General features: G+C 41.1%; 1 protein-coding gene across 7 annotated transcripts in view; it reads left to right on the top strand.

Moving 5' to 3' along the window:
* SVIL (supervillin) overlaps positions 1-23,765 on the top strand; it is a 134,453-nt gene that overhangs the window by 51,358 nt on the left and 59,330 nt on the right. For all 7 annotated transcript variants that reach the window (XM_058825573.1, XM_058825555.1, XM_058825562.1 and 4 more), the window contains 2 exons: positions 18,283-18,349; positions 23,397-23,488. The gene's annotated coding sequence lies outside the window, so the exon portion shown is untranslated. The remainder of the gene's footprint in view (positions 1-18,282; positions 18,350-23,396; positions 23,489-23,765) is intronic.

The raw sequence follows: 23,765 nt of genomic DNA, 5'->3' as shown, positions 1-23,765 counted from the left end.
CAAAGTATTTACTTCTAAAATCTGATCTAATCTATTCTAACAAGAAGTCCTGAATGCTAGTGGGCTTTTAAAAAATATATTATTTTACTCAAGCAGAAGCCAAATTCAGAGTTGAAATGTTTAAAAAAATAAGTTTCAAGGCTTTATAGAACAACAGATGCTTTACTTGTGCTGCTATCACAGTTGGCAAGGTGCTGTGTCTAAGATTTGAACTAGGTTGTGTTGTCAATGTGGTTTCAGTACAGATCTGATGATGCACTCACTGTCTGTATGTATTGGACTGTACACTGTGGAGAGCAGAGGAGAACTACTTGGTACTCTTTAAAAAAAGCTTTTCAATATTTTTCTGTACTGATGTATCCTAAATTGATAAATATTATAGGTAAAGCAGTGACAGAGTAAATATGTTGAAGTCACAATCTTCTCTCTTGCTCATCTGACTTCTTGGTTATGTTTAATGGGCTGTGTGTACAAATGCTTTGTAAATTAATCTCTGTGTGTATTTTGAAGTTACAGAATCTGCCTTTATCATGCAAGACTGACTTGCAGTATCAGGTATGATGGTCAAAGCGATTGATGGTGTTGTAGTGGTGTCAGGAGTCCCAGGAACCAGGCTGTTCATTTTTCTGGGTCCCACTGCTGTCTGTTGGGAGGGCAGAGCTGTTTACTCAGCTGGGTCCCATTTATACAGCAGGGCTGGATAGGTAACCCTGGAATTTAACCCAAGCCCTGGGTAGGGGGAGGAGGTCAGAAGAGCTTAATCTAATTCAGATAAATTACTTGCCAGGAAAGGGTATAGCTGTATTAGCATTTGTCTTTCTCTGCCAGAAGACAGCTTCCTCCAACCTGCTGAACCAACAATTTGGAAAATGTTGTCAGGTACTGGGAGCAGTTACACAGCAAGTGGGAGAGACTGCAGCATCTTCCAGGATCCTTGATGTTGCAGTATATGCCATAGCTGTGCCTTGGCTTACTTCAAAGTGGTTTATGGAAACTTTTAAATATTAAAGCATGTTAAGATATCCCTTCCATGGGGTACTAGAGTCACAGAACTCTTTGGTCACATGGCTAGTGTTGGAGCTAAGTTTTTTGTGGTTTGCTCTCAAATTTGTCAAGAATTTACCTGTAATGAGCTGTGAATGCCCCTCCAGCACTAATACTGCTCATACTTTAGCAGCATTGCCAGTGCTTTAGTAACCTGTCTTATGAGTCTCAGGGAATGTCCTGGACACCTGCACTGGACACCAGATCACCCTTGGACTCCAGGGGTTGGTGGTACTGAGTGTGGCCTCTCTGCAGCAAGTGCATAGGGAAGGAAATATTAGAAGCTAATACCAATATATTGTTTTAATGCTTGACCAAAATGTAGTAGCAGTACTAGACTGATATGTGGTGTGGAACAGGTTACAGAAAAGCTGTAATCTGACTGGAGCTTAATGGAGTGTGATGGCTCAGTTCTAACAGATAGGGCTTTGTATCTTGGCTGCATGTTGTGTAAGTAGCTTTTATTTATGGCAGAGGTAATGCTCTATGCAGAGAATGCTCTATGAAGTTGAAATATGCGTATTTATAGGACTCCATCCTGATTAATTAATAATACTTGTGCTTGGAAAGAGAGAGATTTAGCTGGCATAACACTTGATGGGATTAAAAATGGGAAGGGGAAAAAAGTTAAATAAAGCAATTTCAGTCGATAGAAATGGGTTAACTGTAGATTCTTCCAACTCAACTGGAGCCCAAATCTGTTCTGAGATATTTTTTCCAACTCCTATCTCTTTATGAGGGTAACTGAAAGGAAGCAAAAGGCCTGCTGCACTCTCCAAATTTAAAAACTGAATAATTCTGTACAGAGCCCACGTTTGTTTTTCTCATGATAGAGTATGTTAAAGAAGAGAAAAGAGTCAGTGAGCAGAAGCACTTAAGGCGTGTAGATAAGAAAATAGAAATACGATGTTGGTTTTCTATTTGTGTAGTGAGGGATAAATTTGTTACAATATTTAACAATGTTTGCTATTGGATGTTCCCATTAAGGAATTTTCCACAAAGTAGTGATCCTGGAATACACTCAGTTGTTTGCTTCACTGATTTGAAAAAGAAACATAACTAACAGTATGACTTCCACAGAGAAACAGCTTTTGAAACAAAACATGAGAGCAGTCCACACCAAGTGTAGATTTCTGGCATTCCTAGAGCTCATTCACCTTGGCAACCCTCACTTTACTCCTTTTTGTCCTCCCTGTCTTTCTGGTTTTGGAAGTAATTTTCTGAGATTATTTACCAAGTTACCTGACTTCTGCTGTTTTTTGCATTCTGACTGCAAGACAAAATGACAAGATAGGTGAGTTGTGTGTTTATTCTCACATAAAATGTTCTAATAGTCAATAGATGAAAAAAAAGCTAAAAAAACCCAACCAACAAAACATTTCTTCCTATAAAACCCAGTTTCTATGCACGTGTGTTTTATGCACCCACAGACCCTTGAAATACTAGAATCTGGATGCTCACACACTGTACTTCATAATGACTTGCAAGTAATAATGTTATTACTACTTAGCCAAAAAAAAGTTCCCAAAAAAGGAACCAGTTGAGGACTTACATATGCCAAATTGTTTAATAGGATACTTTCACACATATGCACACATACCCTTGAGGGCAGAAAGTGAGAATTTGACTATAAAAATGAAATTATGGTATCCCAATGAAATCCCTATATAGTGCCTTCACTAGAGCAGTGCTCTAGTTTTGTTCAGCCTTCATTAAAGAGCATTCTAGTGCTCTGGGTCTCCTTGGATAGGATTTTGTTCTTTTCCTGTATATTGTGAACTAATGCAACTTCTGGACTTAGTCCAGCCTGTGCTGACTTTACATCTAGACTTTGGGTATAAACTGCTGATTATGGCTTCTCAGGAAACAAAAATAAAGAGCTCAAGAAAATGTTGCAGCTTTTCACAGTGACCTCATGCATGGCCACATGCTGTCAAGGATTTAAAGTTTATTGTACTGGGTTCTAATACAGGCATACTTTCCATGGCAGTCTGAAATACTGCTGCAGTTTGACTTACAGCCATTGGCAAACAGTATCTTTACAAGATAGTCTGAATGTCCTAAAATGTAGCCTTCACTGAGCCTTTTTTTTTGTTTGTTTGTTTACTTGACTATTTATGCACATGATTTTTTTAAGTCAAAGCAATCTATGTGTATGCTTAGCTGCACTACTAATTGTTAAATAATTTAGAGAAGCTGCTGGATTACTTAACTCTTCTACCGCTGTATTTTATTCAGGTTTTCCATTAGCACTTACAAGTCAGGCCAGGTACAGAAAGGCAATGAGGAAAACGAGCATCTTACTTGGACTTCAACATCCTTTGTGTGGAATGTAGATCTAGAACTTCATAGTAAATATGCCAGTCGTGCTGGTGGGCTGAAGTGAGTTCCCAAATGGCTCCCAGAGGCTCCCTGGTGTAGGAAGGACTGTCTTCATGACATAAGAATGCCTTTCTGTAGACTCTGTGAGCAGGACTCTGTGCTGACAATGAACTCAGTGCAAGAATTTCATGTGTGTCTCTCCAGTACAAGCTCTGTCAAGGTACTGAGGCTCATGAACAGCTGCCTTTCCTTGCTTGAATCACAAACTGTGGGCCCAGCCTTTATGGAGTGTGTGAGGATGACGGGGCATTTAACAGTGGAGCTTCCTAGGGTCCCTGTACCCAAAATTCCCCAAAGCTTGCAATGTCTCATTTCCCCTGAGAGCTGCAAGGTCCTGGGTTTGGAGACAGTGTGGTGTGGTGGCAGAGAGAAGCCTTACTGCAGAGCATAGCCCATTTCCCTGCTGGGGTTTGCAGCCCCTGCTGAGGTCCTGGGGACTGAGCATTCTGAAGCATCTCCTGGCACAGGGCTGGGTCCCACTGTGCTAGGAGACATTGCACTGTGCTTGTCTGTGAGCTTGATGATTATACACTGTTCCTCAGCAGGGGTTTTGCCTCACTTTTAGACAAATACCTTGCAAGGCAAGGTATTTTTTCTTTGTCTTGCAAGGCTCTAGTCCAGCACCCTTTCTGTAAGTGGTTGTTGGTGTATTACTGTAACAACCAATGGCCATTAAGACATCAAGCGAGTCCTTTCTTTCCAGCTCTTAATTTGTTCAAGCTGCCTGTCTTTTCTCTTTTTTAAGGGATGTCTCTTTCCATTACACATGCTTAGTGCCTCTCTTGAAACAGTGCAGCATTCCTTTGATGCTATTCATGGGACAAACAAGTTGACTGATGAAGGGAATTTACCTGCAAGAAAAAAATGTCCAAGAGTATCAGCATGTTTACACTGTGACCTTCTGGTTATTGGCTGCTCCACAGTGTGCTGCAGAAGTTAAGCTTTGTACACTGCAGTTGGTTCAGCTCTCACTAGAACAGCTCCTTAGATTCCTGTGATCAGTTCTCTCCTAATAAAGTGTGCTAGGTTGGACAGACCTTTACTGAAATCTCCTGGAGAAGCAAAACAAAACCCTTCTCAAAAAGATGGCTGGGTTTGTGCAGGAGGTGAAATGAAGTGGGTTAAGAGGGTTAGTGAGGAGATTGAGTTGACCCAGGGGAGAAGTGGAAGTACATTTAGAAACACTGAAGAATGAAATGCAGGGGAATTACCCATAAAATGGGGTACAGGAAGAAGTTGGAAGTATACAGAAGGCAGCAGAAATAAAATCAGAAGTGAGGGATTGACAAAGATGAGAGCTGGGAGACTAAAAAGAGTAGAGCTGGGAATGGTGGCTCTAGTTTTGGGAGGAGGAAATTTGGAGCAAATGCAGCTGAGTTCCTCCATGTGTCAGTAAAAGCTGGGGTGTGACAGAGCACTTCTCTTCAGCCATCACACAGGCATCAGTATTGCACCAGCCCTGGGGGCTGTTCCCTGTCTGCTCTTGAGGTGGCTCTGGGAACCTGGACTGTAACAAACCTCTTGGCTCCCCAAGGAACTGCCCTTGTTCTTTCTTTTGTAGGCTGTTTTCTCTACTCACTTAATTTCAATAAAGCCATGATGTTTTACTTTCGAGCTGGAACTGACCATCTGCAGAGCAGGGGAAGAACACTGCCCCATTACCTCACTGAAACCCCATCTGTCTTCTCAGTGAATGTGTGCCTGCAGCACATAGCTGGTGATTACATGGTGGATGTGTTTCCTCTCCTGTGACAGAGAGCTGGGGTGGCAGCTGATTCTTGTAAGGTCACTGGAGGAGGTGGCCTTTTTGGGGGACTGAGTGTGGAAAGTATTCTTCAGCCTTGATTTAAGCAGAGGTCTTATGTGAGCTGCTCTTTCAGCATCACTTTTGCTATGCACATACAGATTTTGCTGAAATTGCTTTTCTGGCCTGTTCTTGAAAAGTTCAATGAGAATTTTACTCTCTAGCTCTGCACCAGTCAGGTTTAACTGACTACAGTTACTGTGCTTTGTCCTGAGCAGTGAAAAAGCCAGGTTTCTTCATGTGGGTGACTTCCCTACCACTTCTCTACCACCTTTTGCATTTAAAATATTCAGAATATAGATTTTAATAAACATTAATTCTACCTTTCCCCCTATCATTAGGACAGAGGAGGAGATACTGCTGTATTTCCAGAATTCCTTCCTGAAGCCTGCGTTGGAAATCATATTGTCTGTGAGCAAGCATGAAAAATGGGAGTGTTAAAATGGAGAAAAGTCAGCTGTAACATTATCTCCCGTTTAAAATTAAAATGGTGAAAGCATAAAAGCATTGGAAAGCCTTTGCTCACGTGCAGTTACACAAACTAAAATAACTGGTGACAAATAAGCAATCACCTGTGAGGGTGTCAGAGTGTTCCCTTCCAGATGTGCCCAAGTTTATTGAGATTCTCCTTTTTAACCAAGAGCAGAAGTAGTGTTCCCCTGGTACTTTGCATTTGTCAGTGTGTATTCAGAGAGACTTGAAAGGAATAGATGAACCCATTTCCTCTAGCAAAGCACTTTCCTCTAGCTTTTCTCTCATCCCAGCCTGAAAGTCTGTGAAATGTGACTGATTTTCATAGTTCAGAGCTATCTTGACTTCTTCCTAAAACTCTTAACAGGTCTAATGCTCACACAGCAGTTCTTCTCATTCCTTGTGTGTTGTTTAGTTTCCTCCAGCATTCATTATTGATATTCATAAGAGCATATTGTGCTGCTGATCTAAGCAAATTGGACACAAAGTGAGCTGGCTTATTTTAGGACTTACCTTTGTGTAATCATGTCTGACTGGCCCCTTTTTGAATGTGTGTGCCCCATTTCCTTGTATAAGTGAAATATATTTTGGGTGAGAACAGTCTGAGGTGAAAGTCAGCAATTCTGAGCCAAAATCTGTGTGTGCACCTGGGCACAGCTTCAGCCCAAAATGATAATGGCTAAGCTTACAAACTATCAGCTGATTTTAAAAAAAATTTACTGTTTTAAGAGTGAATGGGCCATATATTTTATCTCTTTTAATTATAATATTGTGAACCTCAGGTTCATAGGAGGAGCAGGACAAAACTGTGATAGTTTTGTTACTTCAGTGGGGCGATTATCATAGTTTAGTTTTCCATAATTTAATTTCAGTAGGGTGATAATCATAGTTTAGTTTTTAAAAACTAATAATAGCTTTTACTTTTTAGTTTAGCTTTACTCCCTGTACTCAAGACAATTTTCTAGCAGAATTGCATGATAAATACATCATTATATCTGATAGTAGTAGGTAGATATTTGAACCTTAGAAGGTGGTTTTAATTAAGGATGGAAATGCATTGTCTGTACTGACCTGAGGGCAGAAGCCACTGTGTGTGTCCCCTCGCAGGGGTCTCGTGGCAGTGCTGTGGTACCTGTGCTGCTCTCCTCTGCCTGCCAGCTCTAACCACAGAGCTGTCTCCTGGCTTTCCTCACAGTGTGCTGGGAAGATGGGTAGGACAGTATCCAAATGTGGCATCTTGAAGTTGCCTTAGGAGTGGTGTAAAGGAGAAAATAGACTGAATCACAAGGGAAGCAGCAGAAGAAGAGATTTTTAATTTGGCCGGATAGCTATTTTTGTGGAGAGTAAATCATTACTTTTGAAGCCATCTGTCTGAATTGCAGTGAATCTCACCATAACTGATCAAGAGTAATACATAATTAAATAGTAGTGCTCAAATGAGTATCTCTGCCTTGCTTTCATCTCGTTCCCTTGGTTCTGGTGTTTGACAAGTACCTGTCTGCTGCCTCGGAGCTGTGAAGGTGGCTGTTCATACCTACACCGCTGCCCTACTTTCGAGCAATTCATGCAGTGAGAAACCTGATTATTTTTTCAGTCTAGTGGTCCTGCAGTGTGCTGTGGTGGAAACTGTGCCTGCACTCCCTGCAGTTTGATGCTGTGTGGTGAATCCACAGCGTGTCCCCCTCAGCTGTAGCAGCAGCGCCGATGTGCCCCGGCTGCCGCGGCCCTGCCAGCGCGGGGATGGAGCAGAGGAGCGCTGGGAGGCTCCAGCTGCCGCTGGCTCGCAAGGTAAACACTGGGTGACCTCTAAGCCAGCCAGTCAACTCACGCCTGGCCTTATTAGGCAAGCTGCAGAGCCGTGTCTGGGGACGGAACGGGCTGCATGAACCGCGCAGCCCTGAACGGATCCGGCGCAGACCCCGGGAGATGCGACCCAGAAGCGCGGTGCTGACAGCGAGCTGCTGTGCTGAGCCTGCCACTGACACTGCAGCCTGCCTGCAGATAGCAACTATTGTGCTAGAGCTGGCTTTAAAAGTGAAATCCTTTTGTGCAAATGTTAGTGGCTGCAGTTCTGTTCCTAGCTGACAGCGAGCTGCTGTGCCTGGGCCTGCCACTGAACTGCACCCTGCCTGCAAATAGCAGGAATTGTGCTAGAGGTGGCTCTAAAAAGTGAAATCCTTCTGTGCAAATGTTAGTGGTTGTAGTTGTGTTCCTAGCACAGTTTTATAACCTTAGGATAGCAGTTCACGCTGTCGGTCCATATACTGAAACACTCTGTGGGCCTTTGCTGGAAGTATGTCTTCATTCCTTGCACTGCCTGCTTTCAGAGGAGTACTGGACTAAGAGGAACTATTTATTTTCTTTTTTTAATGACTCTGGGACTTGTTTCTCCTCTCTTATTATGCAGTTTTATGCCCTTTATTGGAAAACTTATTTTTACTGCCTAAAACAGTTATCTCCCTCCGAGAAGAAAGGGTACATTGGCACCCACTGTCTGTGTACAGACCAGGACTAAGCTAGGTTGCTTCACACCCACCTCATGAAATCTGACTTTCACATGGAAGAAGCCTTTTAAAAAGTATTTACGTTTTTTCTTTAGTGTAATCTCCATAGATTTAGACAAGCAGATGCTGTGCAAACTTTCCCAGGCAGCTCTGGGAAGGCTCTTTGGATCTGACTTGTGATTAACTTCCTGGCACCCCCCTGAGCACCAAGAATGTTGGTGATTTTTGCAGGGGCCTTGGCAGTGAATGAGGGCAATAAAGAGAAAAACTCCATAGCTGCCATGAATTTAAACCTGCTCTCTAGAGAACAGACTCCAGATCTGCAGCATCACTGGGTTAGCTTTTTATCCTCTTAATTTTTGCTTAGCTGTGCTGGTTGCAAATTAAGCCTGGTACATGTGCCTTTTTCATAGTGCAGTGACAGTACTGGCAGTTGACCTGTCCTACCTTGACCATCAGCTCTTGAATAAAGCATACATTTTTCTTTATTTCTTTTAATAAATATTTAATTTTCTGAGAAAGCATTGCAACATGCCATAAACAGGATGGGAGCTGGGGTCAAGTATTTCTTGTCTGCAAGGGTGCTGTCTGTTTGAGGCTTGAAAAATTATATCTCAGGGTAAGTATGCAGGGATAGGATGTGGCCTGTGAAATGTCACATTGCAGTGGTAAACAAAATTGGTGTTTTCCTTAGATGACTACCACAAAGAGCCAAAGAACTTTGTTATAAATTCTTTCTTAGGGTATGCATGCCTCTCTCTGCTCCCTTATTGGGTTTTTACACATGTGCAGAGGTGTTCAAGATCAGGCAGGAGAAAACTCAGTAGTGTGGCAGGGCTTTTTGTGGCACCTACCTGCATGGGGCAACTTGCTGCTCCAGGCAAGGAGACAGCCTCGTACTGCTTGCAGACACTAGAAGTGTCAGAAGATGGGGAAACCCATCCTGGAAACCTTGGCTGCTTGTTTTTGAGGCACACAAGTTTAAGTCTCCCAACAAGAGTTTAAGCCTGGGCCATCTCAGCAGCAAAGCTGTTGTTCACTGCAACAGCAAAGAAGAAGCTGAGGCTTCACAACTCCACTGAAGGATGTCCACAAGCTGTGACTGACCCTCTGCCTTCACAGTGTGAGCTCCAGCTGCTCCACAGAGAGCTGTGCTGTGCAATGCTCTCCAGTGCTGTTTCACTGGGTAAAACACCATGTCTCCTCAAAGTCCTTGAGCTGTTTAATGATTGAGATTGTCTGTATTGCTGGGAGAGGAGTTCCTGCCCTATCCTCCTTTCCAGCCATTTGCTCAGTGCAGAAATGGATGTGTTCACACCTGACATCTTCTGTCTGGGCTTTGGGCCCAGAGACAGATAGGTGTGACTGAATACAGATAATGTGCCCCACTGATATATCTGATTACACATGAGAAAAGGGCATCTGGCCTTTGAACTTCCTTGAAGGAGCTTCTCGAGTCTGATCCTACTCCTAAAGAGGAAAACCTTGGACAGCTTTTAATTATGCTGCAGTCTTGTCATGCAGCTTTGTGAACAGTGATATGAGAGGTAGGGATGTTCCCTGTTCTGAAATGTGTTCCAAAGATACCAAAATCCCCTTATAAGGGTAATTAATTGCTGATATTAATGAATGGAGTGAAGTGTGAAATAGTAATCTGGAGATGAGGATTTCTAGTGTGGGTACAAAAAATACCTGTTGTTCTTCCTTTTCCCAGAGCACATTACTAAATAGCCAGTACAAAAAGACCATCCATGTTCTTTCAACACATTTTGTACTACAAACCTCAGTCCCCTTTATAAATCTTTCTAATCAGCTTTTTTCATCTCTTTGCATATGACCTGTTTTAAAGTACACTACACAAGCAATGCGCTGCTGAAGTTAAACTGAAGACTTGTCCTAAACACAATCACTGGCCAAACATAAATCATCTCACCAAGATGATTTTTTGGAAAGGATTATATTTGCTTTCCACTGGAGTGATGACACCATGTCAGGAAACTTTATCCTATTTTTGAAGTTCATAAGAATGGCCTCAATTTAAGAAATGAGAAGATACCACTTCCCCACATACATGGGGTTTGGATGGAGAAGACAAACCTGACTGGCATTGCCAACCCAGAATATGTACTGTGATTGCAAGGTGGGCTGCTGGGATGTGACTTGAGCTTTTATGTGATTGTACTACTGAAATTATCTTCTGGGAGATTCTTGACCTGTCCTTCAGCTTTGGGCTGGCTTCTTGAACAACTTGGCAGAGATTGCTGGAGGCTGGGAGGAAGGGGAAATAAGAAAAGGGAGTGTCATGCCACATTCCTTTGGAAAGATACATCTACACACCAAAAACTGACAGGGTGGCGTGGGGTGGGCAAGCAGCCTGCAGCCTGGGAGGGGAGGTCAGATGGACTGATGGAAAAGAATGGTTTGATTTAGCCCAGTGTTCTGACCTTCATTCCTGCAATCATCCACAGCATCTCAGATCTTGGCAGAGCTCACTTTGACTAGCTAATCCAAGGATGCTCACCTTGGCCAGAAGAGCAGTGGAATAAAATTCATGAGCTCCTTTAGATCTCTACCCTTGAAGAGTGGATGAAAACATGACTTCATCATTACATTTATACAAGATCATAATTTATGCATCTCAGTTTTCTGTGTGGCTCAGATTCCTGTTTACCTAACTAGCATATTTGCAGAAAGTTTCATGCACTCACTGTGGGTTTTCTTTCCTCTGCCTTGTTGATTTCTTTAAAATTTTATTTTATTTTTAGCTTTTCTTCAAACAGCTGTCATGGGCTTCTTTGATTTTTTGCTTTTATGATAACTGCAAGTCACAACAAAGTATCTATCTCTCTTTATCACTTCTAAACACTTCTAAATATAAATTCATAAGTGATCAAAATTCCAGAGCAAAAAAGGCCTGATCTTGGTGGGACCTGGTTCATAACTCCTCAGTGCTTTGGGGCTGGCAGGCCTGGAAGTTGGGAAGCATTTTTCAAGTCCTTTAAACTCCAGCTTTGATTAGAGCTATTAGTTTTGCCAGACAAAAGGAAGATATTTTCCTTCTCTTCCTGTGGGAAGCTTCAGAACAATATTTAACTGCCAGCTGCTCTTTCATGAGCAGTCTCAGATTTGAAATGTATACATGCTTAACCTCCAGCTCTAAGCCCAGATGACTGCAAACTTAGCTTCCCACTGGGCTGCCCCCCTTTCTGAAGGCTGAACTGTTGTTCTCTCTGTGTTTGCTTATGTTGGAAGCTGCTAATGCTGAAGAATTAATGATGGCAGAGGGGGACAAGAACATTACTACTGATTTGTAACACAGCCTTGATAACATGGTTTGGCTGAGCACACTTGTAGGTCCTGGAGACTGGGTCATTTTTGAAGGGCAAACTGCTCTTCCCCCTTTCTTCATCGAGTATTTAGAGATTAACTTATTTTTCTCTGGGAAAGATTTGCTCTTAAACCTGCTGTTTTTAAACAAGCAGCAAAATGCTAAATCCAAGACTTCTTTTCTTGATACCCTTGACTCTGCTGACTTACTGGTTTTGCACCCTGTTTTTTTCCACTTCCAAATCTGGTTAAGGGCCAGCACAGAGACTCCTCTTGTGACAGGTGATCCCTTTTTGGTGGAAAGGAGGGACAGAAGTGGTCACTTACCTACAGTTCAGTATTCCAAATGATCTGTGTGAAGTGCATAGCATTGCTGTAATACCCAAAGGCTCCAACAGCTCAGAGTTTTAATACTGGGACCAGTGTTGGCACATACCCCTCATATTGACTCAACACTGAATGAACTCTGGGATTGCAGATTCTGCACAGCAGCACAATTTCAGTATCAACAGCAGTGCCAGGAATGTTAAATCATAGATCCTCTATCATGCACATAGATCCTGTGCATGGAGCAATGGCTGATGATCACCTTCCAGCCAAACATGAAGAGATGTTTAAGCCAAACTCTAGGTACTTTTGTGAAGAGCTTGATAGAGATTCTTTCTTTAATTGAATATTTTACTTTCCCTCTCTTTGGACCCATGAGGTAGCCCCTGGATTCTTGACCTGCCAGCTGTATAATAGGAAAAGGAGTCCCATTTGCACCAAAGCCTATCACAGATATTTCTTCCCAGGTGGTAGCCAGACCAATTGTAGAGACTGGCTTCTTACTGTGTACTGTAGGCAGAATATGAACAGCACAAGCAAGAGCCTGTTTAAAAATTACACAATTGTGAAAGGCATTCCAGAGTTTTCCTGTCTTTCTGCAGCTCTCTGTGCTCTCCCTTCTGCACCTCATTCACCAGGACAAAACATTGAGGATGATGTATAGCAGAGCAATGGGGGAGCCTGACCCTGCCCTCCACAAAAACAACCATACCCCTCCTCCTGTTGTAGGGGACATTGCCAGATGGGGGGTGACATTTGAGCTGAGCCCACCTCCTTTGTTAGCCAGAAGAGTTGATCCCTTTTACTGATCATAAGAGCTTGTGCCTTTTTCTTTGTTCTGGCACCTCCTGAAAAGCATGCCCAGCAAAAATGAAAGGAAATATTTACTCCCATTGTAGCTGTCAGGCTGGGTCACTAGGGGAGCAGGAGCTAGCAGAGCTGCTGCAGCAGGAGGAATGATGGCTAGGACTGTCTTTATTGGCAGCCTTGAGCTATTGCATCAGCTCAGCTGTCAGGTCTAACTTCTCCTTCAACCTTGCTAAAGATTGCAGACACAATATTTATCAAATGAGTGATGTTTACCTGAGCTTTATCAGAAACTTCCCTTACTGTGGACCAGATGAATTACAGGTGGTTAAAAATGCTCCAAGTAATAATACCTCTATTAATGAGATCAGGTAAACAATCTTCAGACAGGCAAGGTTGAGAAAGAAGGTTTTTTTCTGGGGGCAGGGTGTCTCTTGTTGCTATACCAACACATATCCTGGTCCAGAATTTCCCCATGAGCTATTACCAACAGCTCCTTAGTAAGTTCTGCCTCATCTTATTTTTGTGTTTTTAGCACACCTGCACTTATGCCTTGGCCATAAAGTGCCAGATTTTCATGTTAATTGAAGGTTTGGACTAGTGCCAACAGATTACATTTTTTGTATATATTAGGCTCAAGTACATGGAGGCCTTCACAGCTGGTCAGGAGTGCACAGCAGTGTTGGTTTGTGTTCTGTTGGTAGTGCTGGGAGTGGTTACAATTAAACATGTAATTGGCAAGGTTACAGCAAAGAAAAGAAACATGGTATGTACCATCAAATATTTCTGAACAGAGAGGGTTACTTGATGAGTCAGAGGCTTCAATATTCCTTGTGTTGGGTGATTCTTGTTCCAGGGAGTTCTGGACTGTTGAAAGATGAGCTAAGAAAAGGTGCTTTGATTAGGTTGACTCCAACATGATTTATGTTTTTAAAAATAAATATATTAAAACAAATATCAGGTGCATTGGACAAGATGGAATGCATGTTCTTCTATCCATTGCAATAACTTGTTAGCATGAAGAACAGTGTTTTGATGACCTAGAGAAGCTAAATACAACTTCATGATGAGCGAACAGCCATTAATAGGTTTTTGATAGAGTAGGTTTTTCACTTGTGGTTTTGCAGTTTTTCACAGCATCATTGTTCATATCTTGTCCATACATTTAAGTTCCCGGCATAGGATCAGGGTTCTGTTCTACCAGGCATCACAAAAACAGGTAAGAATAGTCAAGAACTTCAGCCTTGTGTTTCTAGTCTGCCTTTTCATGGTCCTGACAACCCCAGTCCTGTGGAGAGTTTTCTACATATAGAATCATAGAATGGTTTGGAATGGAAGGGATCTTAAAGATCATCTCATTCCAACCCCCCTGCCAGGGACACTTTTCACCAGCCCAGGTTGCTCAAAGGCCCATCCAGCGTGGCCTTCAACACTTCCAGGGATGGGGCAATTCACAGCTTCTCTGGACAACCTGTTCCAGAGGCCTCACCACCCCCATAATAAAGAATTTTTTCCTAATATCCAAACCTACCCCTCTTCAGCTTAAAGCCATTGCACCTTGGCCTATCTACAGGTCCTTGTAAAGTTCCTTTCCTGCTCTCTTGTAGCCACCTGTAGGCACTGCAAGGTGCTCTAAGGTCTCCTTGGAACCTCTTCTGTGCTGAACCACCCTATCTCTCTCAGCCTGATACAGATAGCAGCTAAAATCTTTTGGAAGGGAAGAGGTCTGTTGGAGGGAAGCTGATAGAGTTCCCTATTTGTTTGGATTGGGTTAAGTGCATGGACCTGTTTCAATCACATATTTAATGCTTCTTTGTGTCTGTGTTAGACCATCAGGTAGTTCAGTGGGAGCTCCTAAGCCAGGGTTATTGCACCATTGCAAACAAATATTTCCAGACTTTCAAAATTAGCTAAAAGGGTTCCAACTCTTCAATCCAAAATCCATCAAATCTGTTTAATAAAAAAAAAGGTAGCTAGACAGTACTTTAGTGCAATTTTTTACCTTCTGTCTCAAATTAAAATATTTGGAGCTGTGGTGTCTGTTCTTAAATCCCTACCCCCACCAGTAATTTTGCTCATATGTTATCCATAAATCTTGTCTGTTTTAAATGTTCCAACTAATAGTTAGGCAAAACATTTAAGCATAATGCTATGATTATCAGAGTCCATTTTTTGGCAGCCTGGATACTGTTTTTCTTAAATAAGCACTGCAGTTTATCCTGATTAGAGATATGAAGGAATTATTCCTCTTCTCGACATTTTTTCTGTTGTTGTTGGGGGTTTTTTTGTTTGGTTGGTTTCTTAATATGAGGATTCAGGGGTTCTGCATTCGTTTTGCAGGAATATAGTGTGCAATTTGGCTGGATATTTGAAGTGGTAATATTATAAATCTCCCAATCACCACTGCCCAATCTGTTTTAGCATTCATGTGCCTAATTTCTGTTCGTAATCTGATTATTGGCTTGAGCTGCTCCGGCTTGCAGCCTATTGCTATGCATTTACTGTACTCCCTGGGACGCAGAGCCTGACAGCTCCAGTCCTGTGCTATGAAAAATCTCTACACGATATTGCTAAGACAGGCCTAAGGGCTGTGCCTGCTTCAGAATTAGCTGCTATTGTAGTTTCTCTTTGCCGAATCCTTTGTTTGTGCAACCATGTTCAGAAATCCTTGGATCTCCAGCTATTTGGGAAATGTTAAATACTCTGAGGAGCAAGGTAAGAGTTCCAAGCAGATAAAAGAAAATGCAGTTTTTGTGTGTTAATCTCTCATTTGTATGTCTGCATGTGTAAATGTTGTTTGACTGGCTCTCCTGCAGCTGCATTAGGTACTTTAGCAATCAGTATGCAGTTAGTCACCCAGGCTATTTTGTTATTTCCTAAAGGACACTTTTGAAAGATCCGATTAGATGGATCTTTTAATTAGCTTAGCATGCCACCGACTTAGGGCCTTTAAATATACTGAGTAATGCTGGAAGGTTATAGCTACTTTTTCTTTTTAGATTGTTCATTTTAAATTTCCTGCATATTAAATTATGGATAGTAGTTTTATCGGGTAGTTTGTGCCTAAGGGAGAGAGAACTCGACTGAACAAATGGTTAAACTTGTGAGCAAGTCTGATTTACACTTCAGTAAAGATTCTCTTAATTTTGAATAAAAATATTTTAAATTGCTATAATATGATTATGAACATGTTTAGAATTCTTCAGTAAAAAGCACAAAAAGAACAAAATGCTGTTGTAAATTTTTTTTTCTGTCTATAGAGTACAGTGAGGGTGGGTTTTTTCATCTTTAAATTAACCATTGAATAAGACTCTGCTAAACTGATGTTTCTTTTGTGGGCATATTTATTGTCTTTTGAGACAGAGTTGTTTACTTTTCCTCCTGTGTTTGTATTTAAGACTTCCATATTGTGGTAAGTAAGTTTTATTGGACTTTAATCCCCCCCACATGGTGTTTAATTTGAACAGGAGGAAATACATAAAATATCAAAACTCTGTAATGGAATTTTATTGTCTGCTAAGTTTTTCTGTGTTTGGGATGTGGGGGAAGATCGGGACTCACCCCTGTGAAACACAGCAGAGTTTTAAGATTATTTTGAGGCATTAAAGATGTGGTGTGTATGAATGTTGCTGCATGTGTTTAAGGGGTGCAAGAGCCAAACTGGCTGGTGTGCCCCTCCTAGCAGCCCTTCTCCCTCCCTGCTCCCTGGGAAGCAGTGCAGGCTCCTTTCTTCCCTTCTCATATTCCCTCCCCAGTTTTGGCTGGGCTACGCAGAATTTCTCTGTGGTCTGCTTGTGGTTTTCATGGTGGACAGCTGTTCCAGTGCCAATAATTCTAGGATGGGTTGCATCCTGTTGGAACAGCTATAAATTTAAGATATGCCTGGTTCTGATTAGCTAAGCTGATACTGAGCTGGGCTTTGGAAGTTAGTGCACAGTCCTCTCAAAGTAATGTAAATCTCGCCTTTTTAGAGGATCCATATGGCTCAGAGTATTCTTTTTAATGCTGTAGTGTAAAATATAATGATTTATATACCATTCACACTGTTTTTCTTATAATATTCTATTTTGATCTAACAAGATGTTTTTGTGTAATATGTGTGCTTTATTCTCCACTTAATGGAAAGAGAAAATTAATGTTAACAAAAACAGGAAAAGTTGCCTAATAAAGTTGAAGACTGCTATTATCAAAGCTGCTTGAAATCTGCACTGACTTGTAGCAGATGCCTAGAAAATGCCTTTTTGCATATTTTTAGCTTCTTTATCAAGTTGTTAAAATCATCTTTTTCTGTTGCTTTTTAGAAGTTTTTTCAATCTTTATACCTGTAGGGGTGGCAGAAGGAAATGGAAGAGGATAAGAAGTTTTGAAATGCTTAGACAAAATGTACCTTCTCTAAATTAAGACCCATATTGTCAGCTATAATAAGTTTCATTAAACCCTTTCTGCAAAAATAAGAGACATTCTACCCAGACTTAAAATACTGTGCATAAGCAAAAAAATATTTTTGCAGTTAGGTCTTCCTTGAAATAGTTAAATCTCAGCTCTGAGGTAGGGTAATAGGAGTGTAGCTGCCACTGAATTGTTCTAAAGTCTGGACTGTGTTCTGAAGTCTGGGTCTGGTTTTGAAAAATAAAATGATTGCTGTGTCAGTGACCAACTGTTTATTAATGTAGGGTCTTGGGTAGTAGATTTAATACAGATGGGGATGGAAGGCAATTTGTCATTGGGAGTGAGTTGTCAGTAGCTCCATGTGGTTTTGCACAGCAGTCCCAGGCCAGGACCTGCTCCCTGGCTGGCAGAGCTCTGGGGTGTCTTGGTTGCATCCTCACTGAATGGAGGGAGAGGAGGTTCCCTCCTTCCACTGGTCATCATTTAGACCCTCTGGTGATGCACTTGATTGCAGAAATTAAAAAGTTTAATCTAGGAGAGGGTGGGGAGATTGCCCATTGCTTGTTATGGTTCACACAGTTTTGGGAACCCAGAGGCTTTGTAAAACATGCTTTTTAACATAAGGCTGCAGTTTTGCTCTCAGTGTAAACATGAGTTCCTCTGTGAAATGCATGTTGTAAGGCTATTCAGAAAAAAAAAGGGAGCTTCCAAACAGTAGGCAATCTTCAGAAATATTTCTGCCATGGATGTGTAATACTATTGCAACAGATCCTCAGCTGGACATCTCTTGGCTTCTGCAGTGAATATGCAGCTTTAATAGTATTGCCAGGCTGCAGCCAAAAAGGCTCTTGCTGTTTGCAGCATTTCTCATTTGCAGAGTGCTTCATAAACATGTCCATTGTCCATGTTAGAAGCTGGGAAACAGTGATTTTAAATGATCACCTCAGGCTGTACTGCTAAACCACAAATATTAGGAATAGAACATGGCAGTTCCATAAAATGTTGATGCTTTTGATGTATCTACTGTCTGTACTCATTTTCACAAAGCTTTGGTTTTTCACCATCTTGGACATGCCAGCAGGTGCTCCTTTGCATAGAGAGAAGGCCTCTGCACAGTCTTTTGCAGGGGAAAAAGGTTAGGATTGGAAACTATAACCCAGTGTACCAGAAGTTCCCCATTTATTACAGGATCTTCAAATTGATGTGATTTTTTTTTCTATTTCACAGATTTTGCCAAAGGAAACTCAATCAGATTTAAGCCTTCACGACTGCTCCTACGGAAGAGAGCATTAAGGTAAGGTTGAGTTTTTCTAGCCCAGTGAAGATGGCTGGTTGCAGTAACTTTCATTGCTTGAATCTACATTTATCCTTTGTCAGGAAAAGTGATTATTGGTCCTCTCACAGGACCAAGCTTTTGTACAGAGCAGATGTTCTGATCAAGCATTGAAAACACCAACTGCCTCTACAGTAATGTTAAATTTTCTAGCTGACATTACTAAAGGGAAAGTCCCACTGTGCACTGAGCTTCCTGCCATTGCAATGCTCATTTTAATGCCCATTTTTCCTTGCATGGCATGGGCAGAGTACAGACATCCAGTGTGAACTAGCCTGGAACACTTACGTGTCTGTAAATCAGGTGGCTGAAGTGGGTAAATTAATTATACATCCTGCAGGGAGCAGTCTGGGGGGAGAGAAGAAGGGGACACTGCAGAGATGAGTGGGCTGGTGCTGTTGCTTCCATGCAGGGCTGTGGCTGTGGTCTGTGTCCTTAGGGCACACTTGCACAAGGCTGAGTAAGGGGAATACAATTAACAGTTAAGCAAGATGGCAGGTCACATTCCCTCTCTCTTCCCATCCAAGCTGCCTTGGGTGTCCACATTTGTGCTTGCTGGACTCATCCAAATGGCACAGAGAGGAGGTCAGAAGCTGGGGATGGACCCTTGCCCCAGGAACCAGCTGTTCCATTGGCTCAGCTGCACAGGAACCCACCTGCCACAAGTGCACAGGCTCATCTTTGTGAGCTTCTTTTCAGCCAGTGCACACACCTGGAGCACACCTGGTTCCCTGCCATGTTGTTTCTAAGGTCCTGCAGAGGGATGGAGGGAATGGTGTACAAGACACACTGTGCTATGAAAGCAGGAGAGAAGGACATGACCGTAAAATGGACATTTTACAGCAGAGTCCAGGGAAGGAAGTTCTCCTGGAGGCAGAGAAAGAGAAGAGAAGTGAACAGCAGCACCTGGCTGGCAGGGGTACAAGTGGGTTTTGTACTTCAATCATAAAATCTCAGTATATGCCATAGCTTTAATTGGGATGGCAGGTCAGTGTTACCAGTGGCATTTGGATCAAACTTCTGGTTGCTTTTAAGGATGTAACTAGGTTAGTGGGACAGCTATTTAGAAACCATATGCTGCTGCTGCAGCAGCAGATGAAGGTTTCAGCCTGGAATCCCTGATGTACAGCATGCAGCTCACACTTACTCTGGAAGGTACCAGAACAGTATAACTACTGAGACTGTCAAGTACTCCACTAATCCTGCATTGCACATTGTTTTTAAAGACAAACTATTGAGATTGTGAAATGTTGTTGCCTGTGTTTTAACAGGAATCATCTGAATTCCTGAACAATGGAGAGTATAATGAGTTTGTTGGGGACCTGAGGCCAAGCCACACACAAATCCTGTGTGAAACAAACTGGTGGAACCTCATGCTGTTGATTGCATTTCCTGAATGCAATCATGATCAAAAGCTATATTTCAAGCAAGAAACAGACAATAAGTTCCCCTTTCAATATCCAGATTTGTCAGGGATTCAAGAAAGAATTCTTTCAAATGTCTGGTTAACTTTTTATTTTTTAGAGAAACCCATGTATTCTCTAATTATTTTAATAATAAATGTGCATAGCCTAGCTGTTAAGTGCAAAAATTCATAGTGCTGCTGCTCAGAATCTTACCCTAAATTTACAGCATGACTAGATGTAGTTGTGGCATTTCTAGAAGAGGGTTTTGGATGAGTTTGAAGGTACAATAGATTTGGCAATCCAAGTCTGACTATCTGAATCTGCTTAAGCAATTGAATTGATGCTGTGAGTGCTCCTCCAGCAGAGAAACTAATAAAGCAGGGAGAGGTCTGGAAAGATCCCTTTGAGTAAAAAGGGATTTTTTTTTTTAAGGAATTACTTATGAGTTTGTTTTTTAAAACACTTATATATAGTGATGAGTAGCCTCCTCTAATTTTTTTTAATTTGAAATTGCCTTAACATCATTCCAACTCAATTTAGATTCCTAATGAATGTTCTTATTGAACACTGTGACATGTCCTAAATATGCCTAGTTTCATTTTTAGAACTAATTTGATGTATGTGTCTATAAATACTCAATTGTTTGGCTTGACTCTGTCATCTTCAGAGCAGTGCTGTCTCTGAATCCTCTGTGCTTGGGAAAGCAATGTAATTATGCATTGGATTAAAACATTTGGGTTTTCTCATGTGCAAACATTTAAAATAAGCAATTCCACCTGCAGCTGAGCAAGAGAGAGCAAAACAAAAGTGTCTGAAGAGGTAAAACTCCTACATTGTGAACAAAACAGTGTATGATTTTGTTAAAAATTTTGATAATTGTTAATCTTTAAAAAATAGACAGTAATGGTTGACAGTCTCTCCAGAGGGAAGTGGAAAATGGGGGCACAAGGGAAACTGTGAAGGGACCTTCACAAAGCAGATAACCTGTGATGCTGTCTAGTGCAGTGAGGGTTAAGCTTAGGAAGTTTGTGGCTATTTAGGGAATTTTAATGAGTGAGCAAAGGCTGCAAGCCACCCTCTGTATAAAGGAGGAGGGAGCTCCCATACAGGAAGAACTGGATGAGGAGTAATAGAAAAAGGATGTAATGTAATAATACTAAGTGCACAGTTGTGCATTGGGGGCTGATAAATTTTTCTGTTACTTGCAACTGATGAAAGAAAAGCCTTTGCATATTAGTTTCTCATGCAGGATTGAGCAACCAATACAGTGTATATGTAAAAAAGCAAATGTGTTGTAGATCCCAGCATTCAGCTAGATATATAATAATGCTTTCACTATTAAAAAAATCATATTTTCATAAGATACTGCTGAGACCCAAGTCTGGAATCAAGACTACCCAATTCTGGTCACCATATAAAAAAAAGATTACTTAAGACTGGAATAAGTAGAGGACATTGTAACAGATAATCAATGAGACTGAGAGCCTGTCCTGAGAAATCTGAGTACATGGAGATAACCTCTTTTAAGAAAATAAGCAAGGTACCTGACAACACTGGCACAAGAACAAATGGATGGAAACCCAGTGACAGACATTTAAACAGGGTTTAAAGGAGCTCTGCCTTCAAAGTCACTAGAGCTCCCTGGAGGGGAGGAGCAGGGGGAATGTAACTAGTTTACAAGCAATCCAATAATATGGTTGTTTATGGAACCATCAGGCTAGTGCCAGTCCTGATTCCATGATTTTACCCTTGAAAATTCATGTGGGAATTAGGCATAGTGGTGGGTGTTCACACACATTTCATTTAAACAAGGATTCTGCTGTTCAGTGAATGCTTTTCTGCACAAAGCCCCTTGTTGAGGGAAGCTTAAGGTGCTGCATTGTCATAGACATTATGAAAGCAAGTGGAGATACTGCTAAATAAAGCCCAGGTATTCAAAATCTGAATGACTTTGAAGCTCATTCAAATGAGCTGGATCCCTCAGCACTTTTGTCTTAAGTAATTAAGTTGATTTGGCAAAATAAATTTGGGCTTGGTTTATAGCCTTAGGCCAATATTATTTGCATTTTTCAAACTCATCCTCAGCTAAAGTCTGCTTTTAAATGGGAACTGGCTATCTCTCCATCCAGTGTTCTCCAGGAGTGTGTCTGTAAGAAAAGAATATATTGTGAGGCTAGTAAGAATTGCAAGTGTTGGCAGTGTGGGGTCAGGCATAGAAAAACATCCAGTTAACTGTCTGAGTCTCTGCCCAGTCTCAGATGACACATGGATCCATCTGCTTGTGGCTGCTGTTTTTTCATTGTGTTTGGATTTTTGTTTAGTTCAATTACCATTTGTTTGCTGTGTAAGGACACACAGTTCTCTCTAATGGACAGCTTATTGCAGCTCTCCATCTTCTATTTGTTATTTTCTGTAGTGGTTAACATTGCTTTTCTTGGCAGTACCTGAAATAATTTCTCTAAGTGCAGTTGTTGGAGACAATTTGCAGCAGGTGGCATGGTGCCTGGTTGTGACACAACCCAGTTTCTTCATTGTCATTTCAAGGGTTTTATTGTCCCCTCAAAATCTTTAAAAGAGATGTTATTTATAAACAATATATTTATAAATGGGAATACTTATGAAACATATTAGTCAATATATGTTAAAACTCTTTTCAAGGAGAATTATTCCTTAGAAATAGTGAGTACAAAATTCATACCCTTAAAAAAAAAAGCAGCCATTTAAAATCTGTCCTCAGGAAGGATTTTCCAACAGTAAGACTGTGCAGTTTTTCTAATCAGAATGACATTAAATCATACAGCACACCAATGCTGTGACAAAATGAAGAACCTGGGATCACTGTGAGGATTTATATCTGTTACACCTGTCTACACAGTTTATTAAAGGCTTTAAGACCATTATGAGTTTTCTTATGCCCAGCTGGGATAGTCAGAATGGCTGAATACAATCATTTGTTCTCTATTTTTATTGATTGGAGAAAAAAAAGGAGCTTACAAGGAGGAGCACTTCCTCCAAAAAAGTCACTCTAAACAGTTGGGATCTACTTTAGACCATTATGATACCCACATTTTAAAGTTAAAATTTACGTATTTAATGAACATATTTAAAGAAATATTTTGTTTCATTTAAATGGGCAGTTTTCCTGTTTTGAAAAGACATGGTACAAAATTAAATGATCTGGTACTATTAGAATATTGTAAACTGTGTAAGATCCAGAGAACAGTGCAGTAACAGCAACAGAGTAGTCGTGCAGAAGGTTTCTAGGTGGAGTGTACATGCAGTACTGCCTTTGATGACATGTTTTAATATTTATGAAGAACCATTCAATATAGATTATGTTAAATGTACTTGCTTAGTAGAGCATTTTGAAGGCAGTCAGTAATCTAATGCAAAAATGTCTCACAGTCAGTTCCAAACAAGTTTCAAATTATGTTAGGTTTGGCTTTCTGAGTTTCTTTGGGTTATTTCTTAGCTCATTCTTAGGGAAAATATTTTCTTTGGTATCTCTGTTAGACTATCTTGCAGTAAATTGGTTATGTCTTGGGTTTATTTGATTTGCAGCAGAGACATCCACAGTTCTGTAAACCAGATGTTGCTTTCAGTTTTCAGAAGGAGTTCTCCCTTGAAGATAAAGAAGAACTTGCGAACAGCACAAAGGATATTGATGCTAATCTCTTAGCAGTACTTCCCAAAGGTAGGTGAGGGAGACATGCTGTGAACACAAGTGGTAATTTAACAGCATGTGAAGTTTCATCTATGCAAGTACAAGGCACAGTTAAAATCACTGAAGCACAGATGTTTTGTAAATGAGTTTTCCCTGTGAAGTGTGCATGAAGGATGAAACGGGATGAACCACAATGCTCTGTTATGAGACCTTCCTGCATCCCTGCTGCATAAAGTTCAGCTTTGTTTACCTGTTTCAATAGGCTAGTAGTTGAAATCCAAAACTTCACAGAGTTTATTTTTACAGA

This window comes from Ammospiza caudacuta, chromosome 1 (genome assembly GCF_027887145.1).
Source record: "Ammospiza caudacuta isolate bAmmCau1 chromosome 1, bAmmCau1.pri, whole genome shotgun sequence".
Lineage (NCBI taxonomy): Eukaryota > Metazoa > Chordata > Aves > Passeriformes > Passerellidae > Ammospiza > Ammospiza caudacuta.
This window is presented reverse-complemented; position numbering and strand designations above follow the sequence as displayed.